The sequence below is a fragment of the Parasteatoda tepidariorum genome, chromosome 8 (assembly GCF_043381705.1).
Source record: "Parasteatoda tepidariorum isolate YZ-2023 chromosome 8, CAS_Ptep_4.0, whole genome shotgun sequence".
Taxonomy (NCBI): Eukaryota; Metazoa; Arthropoda; class Arachnida; order Araneae; family Theridiidae; genus Parasteatoda; species Parasteatoda tepidariorum.
Genome location: NC_092211.1, coordinates 5,825,619 through 5,837,749, shown reverse-complemented (window position 1 = coordinate 5,837,749; position 12,131 = coordinate 5,825,619).

Genomic DNA, 12,131 nt, shown 5'->3' with positions numbered 1-12,131 from the left:
AAATTAAAAAAACATAAGCATTTTTTTTAAATTTAATTTTTTGTTTTTTTAGAAAGCTTACCGAGTTTTAGAAAAAAGTAACGATTTCATTCGATATTTCCGTTACAAATACTTGTACTTTTTCCCTAAAAAAGTAACGAAAGTACAAGTAAAAGTACTAAATTTAAAAAGTAACGAAGTACAAGTAAAAGTACGTACTTTTTACTTGTACCGGCGGTACAAGTAACGAAAGTAAAAGTACTGCCATATATGATAATGACTGTCTTGACGGTGATTTCAATGTGAATGCCGAGGAAGGAAAAGTATTTTGTGAAACACGTACATAGAGGCAAGGATATGAAAAAGGACAAACATCAATCAGAGACAGTTTTTTCAAACAAATGATTTCGAATGTTTAACGGAGTCAATCCAGAAAGAAAAAAGAATTTGATCCGTGGGTAACCAGTGATCGTCTAAGGGCTATCACAACTTTTTCTTAAAGATTTTTTACTTATTTAATTTTACTTCTTGCTTTATTTTAATTATTCTTAGTTAATACTTTTTTGGACATATACGACGGATATTGTCATACCTGTCAAATTGCCAATTACCTGACGAAAAGACTAGCTCGTAAACTTCTGTTCTATGACTTTTACTAATGACTACTAATAATGGATACTCATTGTAAATGGTTAAAAAACCGTTTAGTTTTGTATTCATGGTTTTTTAACCATACTAGTTGTAAACAGTTTCAAAACCATAAAACTAAGAAATATTTTTTACCGTAAATTTAACGGTTAATTAGATAGACAGGTTGCTCAGGGTTATTACCGCAATTTTAGACGGAATATTTTACGCACCTCTATTTTTCATTTATTTTCAACTTGTTTCTTTAAAGTATCTTTATTTTTCTACAATAATTTTTATAATTTTGTAACGGAAAGTGTTTAATGATGATTAGTTTATAAAGATAAATCTCGTAAAGTGTTCAAAACTTAAAAAATGATATTTTTAGATGTTAGCAAATGACAACCATTTATAGAAACAGAAACATAATTATTCTTTTGCAATATCCCAAAACACTGAAAAATTATTTAACCATTGTTTTTTTAATGTTCTCGCATTTAGTAAATATTTTAATGGCTTTGTAAAGTTGAAAGTCCAATTCTTCACAAAAAAAACTCGTTTTTTTATTTTAATTAGTTTTTTGGAATAGAATATCAAATAAATAAACGTAGGAAGTTTTGTAGAAAAATTAGATTTTCTTAATAAGGAGTTAATACAATCAAAGCGTTTAAAGCATGATTGTTTTATCTATAAGAGAATTGTTTCTTTCCTACAAACAATTAACTTTTAAGTGAGAATTTAAATAAAGAAATGACTTTTCAAAACATTACATTAGAAAATTTCTTCCAATTATTTTTTTCCTCAAAAATAATTTAAGACAGCGGAAGTTTAAGTAATTATCTTTTAGCTGTTAACTCATTCATTTAAAAAAATTTTTTTGTTTACATAAAGGCCAACTTTGAAAAACTATTCTAGAACAATGAAGTTATTACCTTTTTCGCAAGATTGAAGTACTAAAAAATGATAATTTCTCTTAAAATTAAAAAAAAAGCAAAAGTGGTAGTCAATAAAGATATTATTTATGACCGAACATTAACTTTTCCTTTAAGTAAATGACGCTGCCGTTCGTGTGAAGGTTGAGAAATTCTTGCAGCTGGAAACGTAATTAAAACTTTTAATAACTGTAATACTCGTAAAACTTAATGTATTTCTCTATAGACTCTTATGGAAGAAATAATAATTCCAGTCTTTATTCTGGATTTTGTATTATGTATCTTTTTCCTTTTAGTAGAAAAAAATAGTTTTCTAAAATTGCTATTGCTGATGAACTTTATCATTAAATGCAGATGAATACCTATAAAAGAATTTTAAGGTTCATCTGAAGATTTTTCTTTTACTGCATATAGGCATTTATTTAAATATTATAGTGCTATTAACGCTTTGACGCAGAATTTTTATGAAGGATATTTTTTATACTTTTTTTTTCATTATTTTTCATTAATTTAAATCAAAATAAGTTAAAAATTGTAGTGTATCTACCACTACAAAAATATAATTCCAATTCCCTAGTATATAAGACATGTAAACTCGATTCTATGTTGGGGTACCTTTTCATAGATAAAGATTGACATAGTCGATAGCTACTCACTTTCCACATTGGTGACCCGGACGCGAGGTGAACATGTCTACCTTGACAATAACGCCCACTTTGATCTGAACACGCCAACTTCGATGGATAATCCACATTGAAGAGTTGTCTTGCTACTTGTGACTGCGACATTGTCCTCCTCACGCTATTGCTTTTCAGTCTCGATCATCCACAACGTATACACTTGACTGCTTAAGGCAACGCAGGAGCGAGCACAACGTTGAGCTCAATACAGCTCTTACGATCAGCACTCAAAAGTACGGTGTTCTTAATACAGCTCTCTCGGCTCCTCACAAAACAGCAATGAATCAACTAGTGGCATCCGTTCATCGAATTCCATCGCAGATAAAATTCTGGTGGGGGTGTACTGTAGTGTATCTACCACTACAAAAACACAATTCTAATTTACTAGTATATAAGACATGCTGACTCGATTCGATGTTGGGGTACCTTTTCATAGATAAAGGTTGACAAAGTCGATAACTCCCTACAAAAATGAATTTTTTAAAAATTATTATAATTTATGGTTATCAATACAGTTTGAAACACCGGTGCGTTTTTCTACGTTATGCGTAAATATTCCACACACAGCTCACTTCTAAAGAGTAATTTTTCAAATTTGCATTTATTTGTAGTTATTTGGATCTAATGGAGACAGCTATTCATCATTGAGATTCTAATAATTTACTGTATTGATCAATTTATTTATTATTATTGATCAATTTTTGTATGAAATTGAAGAGAAAAGCTTTCTAACTACTTTTTTTTTGGATTTTATAATTTAGTAAGAATATAATTCCGAAAATATAAATGATTTTAGTAAATATTAGATTGCTTTTTATGGTTAAAAAAATATTAAAATATATTTTTACTACTAATATATTATTAAATTACATATTATATAAATATTGTATAAATATATTATAAAATAATATATTAATATTAGTATAATTTAATATATATTAATATTATATAAATATATTATAATATATTATATAAATATTTATGATATATAACAGAGCGACAGAAACAATTTATATTAAAGGGACACCGATGTTCCATTTGCGGCAAGGGTTAATGAGAACTTCTAAAAATGGCGAAACAATAACGTTAGCAGAAGCTAATTTTGAATTATATTGATATTTATGATTGGTCAAGTAATGCACTCTACTTTTGCAATATATTTTTCTATTTAAGTAAATTTAAAACTATAATAACTTTTTTTTCATTGAATTTTAAGACAACTTATCTAAAACTATGTTGTTTTAAAAACTATCATAAAATTTTGCATTTATAAAATTTTTTGGGTAATCGTATATTTCCATTGTAGGAAAATGGCACTTTGTTATAGAAATATTTCATGAGAACATAAACTATTATCTGAAATATTATGTTAGGTTCCATAAATAAGTTTGAAATACTTATTTTAATCTATTTTTGTTGAAATAATAACTCCGGGTTTCATTCATTATTTTTTTGACATGCATTCAAGCCTGAATTGCATTTTTCTAAAAATATTTCAAACAATAATAACACATAACTATTGCTGCTTTTTTTGTTAAGAATTGTTAAAAACTATTTAATAGTGTTACATTTTATGTCATGATTCGCAATTAATATCATGAATATTCAAAATTGGCACTCCTGATTAAAAAAATTCTTGCTAGGAAACTTCTGCAATCAGAGAAAAGAAGGTTCGCCTTCCAATGAGATGAAACGGGGTCGAATCCCAGCAATGGCTGGTCGAAACGAATTCCGCACCCAGCTCGCACCGACCACAGTGCTGACATTAGTTCACATTACATTAGACCTTTTACTACAATATCCTCAGTGGTAGACGGATCATGGGTTAGAGTCCCCTTCCGGTCAAGCTAACCATGGAAAGATTTTGTAGTTTTCCTCTCCATATAACGTAAATGCGGGTTAGTTTCATCCAAGAGACCTTCACAAAGGCAAATTTCTCCCGATACTTGATCCAGGTGTTCTTTTGTCTTCTGGATTGAGTTCCAAACGACAAGACAATGAAGTTGAACGTTAGTAATCGTAAACTCGAAATTGCGTCGGCCGACGATCAACGACGGTAATAAAATGACTTAATTAAGAAAAAACTCTGTTCAGAATAAATACATCCATCGTTAAGTTTATTTTATTAAAGAAATGAAAATTGTCTGAGAATTACTAATGATGGGTGAAAAAAAATCTATGTTTAAACTATAACTACAGAATTGTTTTTCATTTTATGCTTTAGTATTCTTAAACAAAGTTGCTCTCGCCTGCCGTATTACCCAACGAGACAAATTTCCGTTCTACCGTAGCGTAAGAGATAAAAAAAAATATATACTTTCGTTATTTTGTGTCGGTTAGGTATCTCACGATTTTGTTGTGTTCTTGATCATTGTGAAACCTTAAAGTTTAAAAAATTATTATGCTTCCACCTTGTCTGGAACAGTCATTAGCCCATTTTAGGCCAAGGATAGAAATAGTTTTATGAAATATGGTATTATTTTCATTGAAATATGTTTAAATTACATTCATTAAGACAAAGAAATAAGTTTCGTGCATGAAAAATAATATTTTATTTAAGAAGTAAAATGGTACGTATACGCACCATTGGCCAGATCAATGAACAGTTTCTTTACTTCAACAGTTATACTTTCAATGGAAACATTCGAAACATTTTGAAGGTCAACGAACTTTGAATTTTATGTGTAAATAAATCATGTGATTTTTGCACACTTTACATCGTCTGCGGGCATGTTTTGTCATGCTCACTTCTTGTATGTCCGATTCTATCAGTTTGTACTTCTTTTGATAGAGATGCGAGTAGAGACGGAAGTCATCATAGAACGTCAATTATATTACTAGATATCAATTATATAATACTCTTTTTGGCATCCTGAATGCCAAAAAATACATCGAAACTGCCCTGAAACCAAAATTGATACCTTCCATCAGGGATCTCTTCTCCAACAACGCACCATTTATTTTTCAGCAGGATTCAGCTCCATGCCACACAGCAAAAGTATGCAAAGCATGGTTTCAAAATAAAGGCATAGATATATTACCATGGCCAGGAAACAGCCCTGATCTCAATCCAATTGAAAATTTGTGGCGACATTTGAAAATTCTTGTACGAAAAAAACGTCCATCCAATAAAAGACAACTTATTGAAGCTATAATTGATTCTTGGCACCATGTGATTACGAAAGATATGAACTCCAAACACTCGTTCACTCGATGAAAAGACGCTGTGAAGCTGTCTTAAAAATTAAGGGTTATCCTACTAAGTATTGATTGTGTAAGTATCACTTTAAAAAATGCAAATCTAAGATAGATCTTACTATTAATTGCATAACTTTTTTTGTAATACAGATATTGTAATACTGTATTTATTATTAAATTCTACATTAAATTACCTTCAATTTAAAATATATACGTTTGAAGTTAAGTGAAAATTAATATATTCTACAAGCACACAAAGTTGAAAAACATGAAACTTTCAAAAAGTGTCCACACTTTTGGCCACCACTGTAGCTTAAACTCTCCCTTGTTAACCCGAAAAAGCAATTAGTATTTCGAATTTTTAAATTTTGAATAAATGAATACATTTTTAAGATCCTTAATAACTTTCACCACTGATGAAAGTGCATTTAATAACGTCTATAACTAATGTTAGCAAAACAAAACCTCTAAGAAAACTTTTTTGTTGATTTAACTTGGCTCAATCAAATTAGCTTTTTAGTTGCATTTATTCAACGAAAGAACAGAACAATGCTCGCTGTACAAAAGTTTTCGCATGCGTTGATCTCTACTGATGTCGATCTAATCCTTGTAGTTTCTATTTTCCGCACAAATAGTTGACTATGAACGGCAGTTAAAGTCATAAATTGTAAAACTTATGTTGCTGTTGTTGTTTCTAATGCAACTTGCCATACGGGCAAGCCTGCTCTTTGAAACGAGCCAATTTAAGGCAGAGTGTGCGTTTCTTGTTTTTCAGTGGCGCCATCTATGGCCAAGAATTCGACTTTTGCCACACCATACGTCGCACCCGTTTTTAGGGCGGCCCCATTCATACATCCATTTATTCATCCACAGATTGTAAATTTTGATCTGAATCAGAGAACGATCGATCTCCTATCCAGTACCCACAGAGGTCAATCCAGTATCCTCGATTTTAAGTAAGCCATACTGATTTTTATGAAAAAGTTGCCATTGCTTTTGTCAGCTACACTTATCATTTAACGCTCCCTATTTTAAGCGTGCATATCTTAATGATTGCTGATGAGCTCCTTAGATTTTCAATTTGAAAAAAATAATAATAATTCAAAATTTTTTTTGAATTACGTAAATTGGTGCTGTTTTAATATGTATAGTTCCTTCACCAGGAATTGGCACTTGGCTCCGCCTTCATCACGTGGTATCAGATGATACTATTTCGCTATTTTGGGGAGAAAGATGTGAACAATCCTGAAAAAGGTTGCTAGTTGTTGATCGTATGAGAAAAATATTTATTTCGCAATCTTTATGTGCATTTTTTAACATTAAATAGTTCATAAATTTGATGATATATTAGTTCTCTCTTTTGAGTGAATAGTTAGTCCTTTTTGAGACATTTTGCTGCTATATATTTAATTAGCTAGAGTAAAGAAAGGTATAATAGCAGATGATAAAGCGGAGTAAGTGATTGAAGAAGAATTCACTGTTTACGTTTGATGCGCATTAAGGGTTGTCTCGATTTCAAGTGCGGAGACTTTTCTCCTCTTACTCCCGCGCCGGAATGAACTCTTCGTCTGAGGAGGTGCGGTCAAGTGCGAACTCCTGGTGAAAGAACTGTACTATGTATGCAAAATTCAAAATTTTTGATGGTTTTCCATTGACGGTCCATCAATAATTCCACCGTGAACCATTCTATTTTTGATCGCAACTGACATAAATAACCATCTCCCCAATGTGGAATTCGAACTGATTTAAGATGGTCCAACATAAGAACTTGTTTTGATGGTTTGTTCATGTTGAACCATTAGAAATTTCCATCTAAGAAATCAAATGTTGGAACGATCATGAACATAATCATAAGTAATCATGATCATAAGTAAGAATTCGGACTGATTTATGATGATCCAACATAAATAAATCCAAATTGTTTTGATGGTATATTGCTGAGAACGGATCATCATGGATTGTTAGAATCAAACTCTTCTTGATCCGCCATATTATTAAAGTAGCATTTTCCATCAGAGAATGATGGAAGTTTGTTAGCATGCAAAAACCATGAATCCAAAGTGGATGTTGAACCATCACGAATCGTACTAAAACCAACACAAACCATCAAAACGTTTTGATGGGACTATCTAAAATTTCGAATTGGGCACTAATATAGGTACCTCGATTCCTACTGTAAGTACTGTGACTATACTGTGACAATAGGCTTTTACAGCCGACCGAATAGGACAAGAACCGGAGTCAATTGTTGATTATGGTAATAATTGACAATCAGGTGCTGCACTATTAATAATTAATTTTAAGTTTCTTTTACTAAACTCCTATGGTTGCATTTAAAACGAGCTTTGTTCATGTTTTTAAACTTAAATTTTGGCGATGTGAAGCCAAATCATGGCTCTTGTGCCAAAAATGTGTATCGCTCCCGAAGCAATTTAGATTTTATTTAATAAAAAAAAAATGGTGACTCTGGTTAACTTTTGATCTAGTAATCGAATCTTCACTTATATTCCTTAAAATGATGAAAAAAAATTGTATATTTTACTACTCAAATTTTTTTTGACTAATATTAAATAAAATAATTAAAAAATAATAAATATTTAATTAGTTATTTTATGAATGGAAGTAACTTTGGCTGTACAAATTATATAATAATTCTTATAATTTGGGTATACGAATTATAAAAATGTTTCAACTCGCTTTAAAAATAGTCAAGATATGGCGAAATAGCCAAACAATTAGATAAACATTAAAGGGTCAAAACTTACAATCTCCCTCCTGACCGAACTATTGGGACTGAATTTCTCAGATTACGGCTAACCCCTATATTTTGGGGCTCAGAAATCCGAATCCGTTGTAAAAAGGTATTCAGAGAAAGTACGTTTTCGAGTCTAATTTCGTAATGTAAAAATTCGCCTGCGCTTATTAATGAGCGTGAAAAGCGGCACGAGCGAGCGTTACGAGTATCGTTAGCCTCCCCCTCAGAAAATTATTTAAGCATTATTAAATATATAAAAAAAATATAAATGACTTACCACACATGACTTTTTTGTAGAGACCTAAGCCTTCAAAATCGCCTACACCATAAGTTGGGGATAAAATTGCCAACATATATATATATATATATTATTAAGTTATTTACTATCTTTTATTATGAAGAATTATTACGCAATGCAGTCCACGGAACGCTAAGTTAAGGAATAATTAATGGGTTTCATGCAGTTACGTACTCTTCGATGGATTTGTTAAATACTCTCAATATATATATATATATATATATATACTACGTACTACGTACTCCATTTTTAATTTCATTAGAGAATTCTGCTCAATCAGAAAAAGTAATTTTGCCTGGAATTAATTTCATGTTTCGCAAAAAATTAATTATCACAATTTGTTTAAAAAGCGATTTAAAGGTGAACAGTTTCGCTTCATTTGCTTTTTATTTATTTTTCACAAGCGGTCTCTCGTATATATATAACAACACTTTTACATTTTCTCTCTTAAATGAGAAACAGAGATTAATTGGTGTTTTCGGCGTTTCCAGTAAATTGCTATCCGTTTTAACACATCGAACTATTTATTTTTATCGAACTTTGCAATAAATCAGCGTAAAACAATTCAACGTATTATTCGCAATATACTAAATATTTTTTTCTTTTATAGAAGGTAAACGCAGTGATTTTCTCAAAGATTTCGCGCTTTCCTTAGTGAATCACTCGGGTTGTAAAATTAAAATAAAATCAAGCGAGTAAAGAACAAAAACACACATATAAAAATATAACATTTATAAGCATACATAAAAATTTTAATGGAAGCATCTAGAATTCAGCTGAAATTTATATTTATTTTCGTATTATTCTAAATGCTTTACATTTCGGAATAAGGCGTATTAGGAGAAACAAGTTCCTGCTTTCGGGGGTTAATGAAAGAATTTAAAAAAAACTTAAAATTTTGCAGCATGTCAACTTATTTATGTACTTTTTTTTAGTTTTTTGAAAGTGCATGCATTCTAAATTTTATGCCAGTGCATTCTAAATTCTTATTGAAAACTACTTTTTATTTCATTTTATAACCGTCGTTGAACAGCCGACCCAATTTTGTATTTACGACTGCTAATGTTCAACTCCGTTGCTTTGTCATTTTGAACCTAATCCAGAAGACAAGGAAACTCCTAGATCAGTACTTCCAGAGGTATTGATTTGCTATGTGAACATGGAGGACTTTGAGACTCGACAGATTTAACGTGCTTCAGTCACCATTTACTACACGGTGAGTCTTCGGCCGAACCCACGACCTCTTGGACATGGGGCATGTGTCCTACCAACCAGGCTGTCCCGACTCTATTGAAAACTACTGCCGTAAAAAAAGTAAGATTTGCGGTTAGCATGATAACGCAAAGGGGAAAGTGTGGGTAGTAGAAAAATCGTATGAACTAGAGGCGCTTATATTTAAATTACAAAGATTAAAATAGTATTTTACAGACTGGTATGCTTTGTAAACAGCTTGCTTTCTTTTTCGGTGTCTTTACATTATCAGATGTAAAGTAATTTGATTCATAAGAAATCCTCTGAAGGAAAAATCCTAAAGAAATCCTCTAAAGACCCCTCTGAAGAATAATGAAATTTATTTAGTATTATTAAAACAATGCTAGTCAAGATTTATCACAATCAAAATGTTCTGATGAATCGGCATTTAGCACATACATTTAATTTACCTTTTATTCACGTTTTTTTTAAAATCAATAGTAACTTGATATAGTTTAAGGTAATAAAAATGAGTTTTAAAAGCGTTAATATCAACAAGCGAAAGCGTTTTGTACATGCACTTTTAAGAATGTTTATTATTCGATAATGCAACACATCGCAAAATGAAATAATCCATATTAATTATATTTTTTCTAATCGGACTTAGAGAATGAGATAGTTAAATAATTAAAAAAACAACGTGCTATAAATTACCTATGAAACTCTTTTTCGGTGAAATAAAGCTTAAAGCCAGAAAAATATTTTTACTTAAACCTACGGAAAACTATTTTGTTTCTTCTTTACAGTGGATAATATTCCACAAACTGGTTTTTTGAGGGAGGTATAAGTCAGAAAGTGTCGAACGACGCAACGCGTTCTCGAACAAACGTATATCAAATTTGCTGCGAATCATTTGAGAATCGCCCATTTGTATTTGCAAGATAAAGCAAGGTATAAATCTGCACTAATAGAAAATATATTTTGCCCCCGTGTGCATTTACAGCAGATCACCGAAGTGAAGCATCACTGTCTGCGATCAGTGTGCAGGTGGGTGAACACTTGGATCTGTCTGCGAGACTGATCCAAGTGTGTGACCGAGGGTGTGCGGTATGGGTCCTCCTTAAACTGTCCGATCGTAAAGTGCTCGCTCGTGTGCAGGTCGTCGGGCCACCAAAGCGGGGGTGCCATCCCCTCAGCGGAGGATCAAAATTACGAGGGGATGTCCTTGGATCATCCTCAGGGATGTTTCCTAGACCGTCGCTAATAGCCCATTGTGCAGCTCTAGTGCGACGAATTTTAGATTGAAATTTTTGTGAAAGAAAAAGTGACAAAAACTAAATGTTTCGGTAAGTATCTTATATTATATTTTTAAAGCTTTACTTCATTTCCAATTAACTGTTAGTTTTTACACAGAAAAATGTTAATTGAAGCTAAAATTTAGATTTATTTTTTTCAATATTCTAAATACTCTAAATTTCTGAATAAAGCATATTATGCGAAACAAGTACCTGCTTTCGGGGGTTAATGTAAGACTTCAACGCATCTTAAAATTTTGCAACATGTCAACGTATTTATGTACTTTTTTTCAGTTTTATGTAATTTAATCTGTTAATAGGAACATGCTATATTCTTTGTTAATATGAGTCTCAAAATCACATGATTTTCCTCTCCTGTTACCATGGTTACGAAAACTTTCCCCTATAAAACTTCCTTCCTCCTTAAAATTATAATTTACACTATACCTCACTCCACAATTCAAAATTATAGCAAAAGGTCATAAAGGCCTTGCTTCCTCTCACAAAGTAAATTTATTTTGTTTACTTATTCACCAGTATATGCAACTTTGAGTGCTATATGCAAAGACTCACCTCACATAGGAGAACAGATACCACAAACGATAAAGGGACAGCACAACGATATACCCAATGGTGGAGGCCAACCTGGCCGAGCAGTTTCATCCACCAAACGCTGTGCAAAGCGTTGAGGTAGCGGGTTCGAATCCCGCTGTTACACTGGATGTATCTTCGCGCTGTCCCTCTGAGTATTGTGCTTTCTGCTCTTCCAGTTGACAAAAGTTTATAAGCCTAAATTGAGCACACAGGCCTGCAAATTTAGGTGAAACCAATAAGCCCATGGGTGTGTTGGGATTTGAACTCTGTACCACAACGCTTCTGATCATATCGTTGGAGGTTGATACTCTTCGCAGGCTAATTTAGCATCCCTTTATTATTGGTTTATTGAACCTACATAAATTTGCAGGCTTATTTGCTCAATTTAGGCTTTTAAATCTTTGTCAAGTAGAAGGACAGTTAGAACAATTTAGAGAAGGACATCACGAAGAATACATCATGGGTTACGACGGGATTCGAACTCGCTACCCCCCACGCTTCACACTGCGTTTGACAGGCGATACCGCTAGGCCAGGGAGGCCTCTTAGCATCTCAGTACATTTGAAAGTAAGGCAGAAAAAA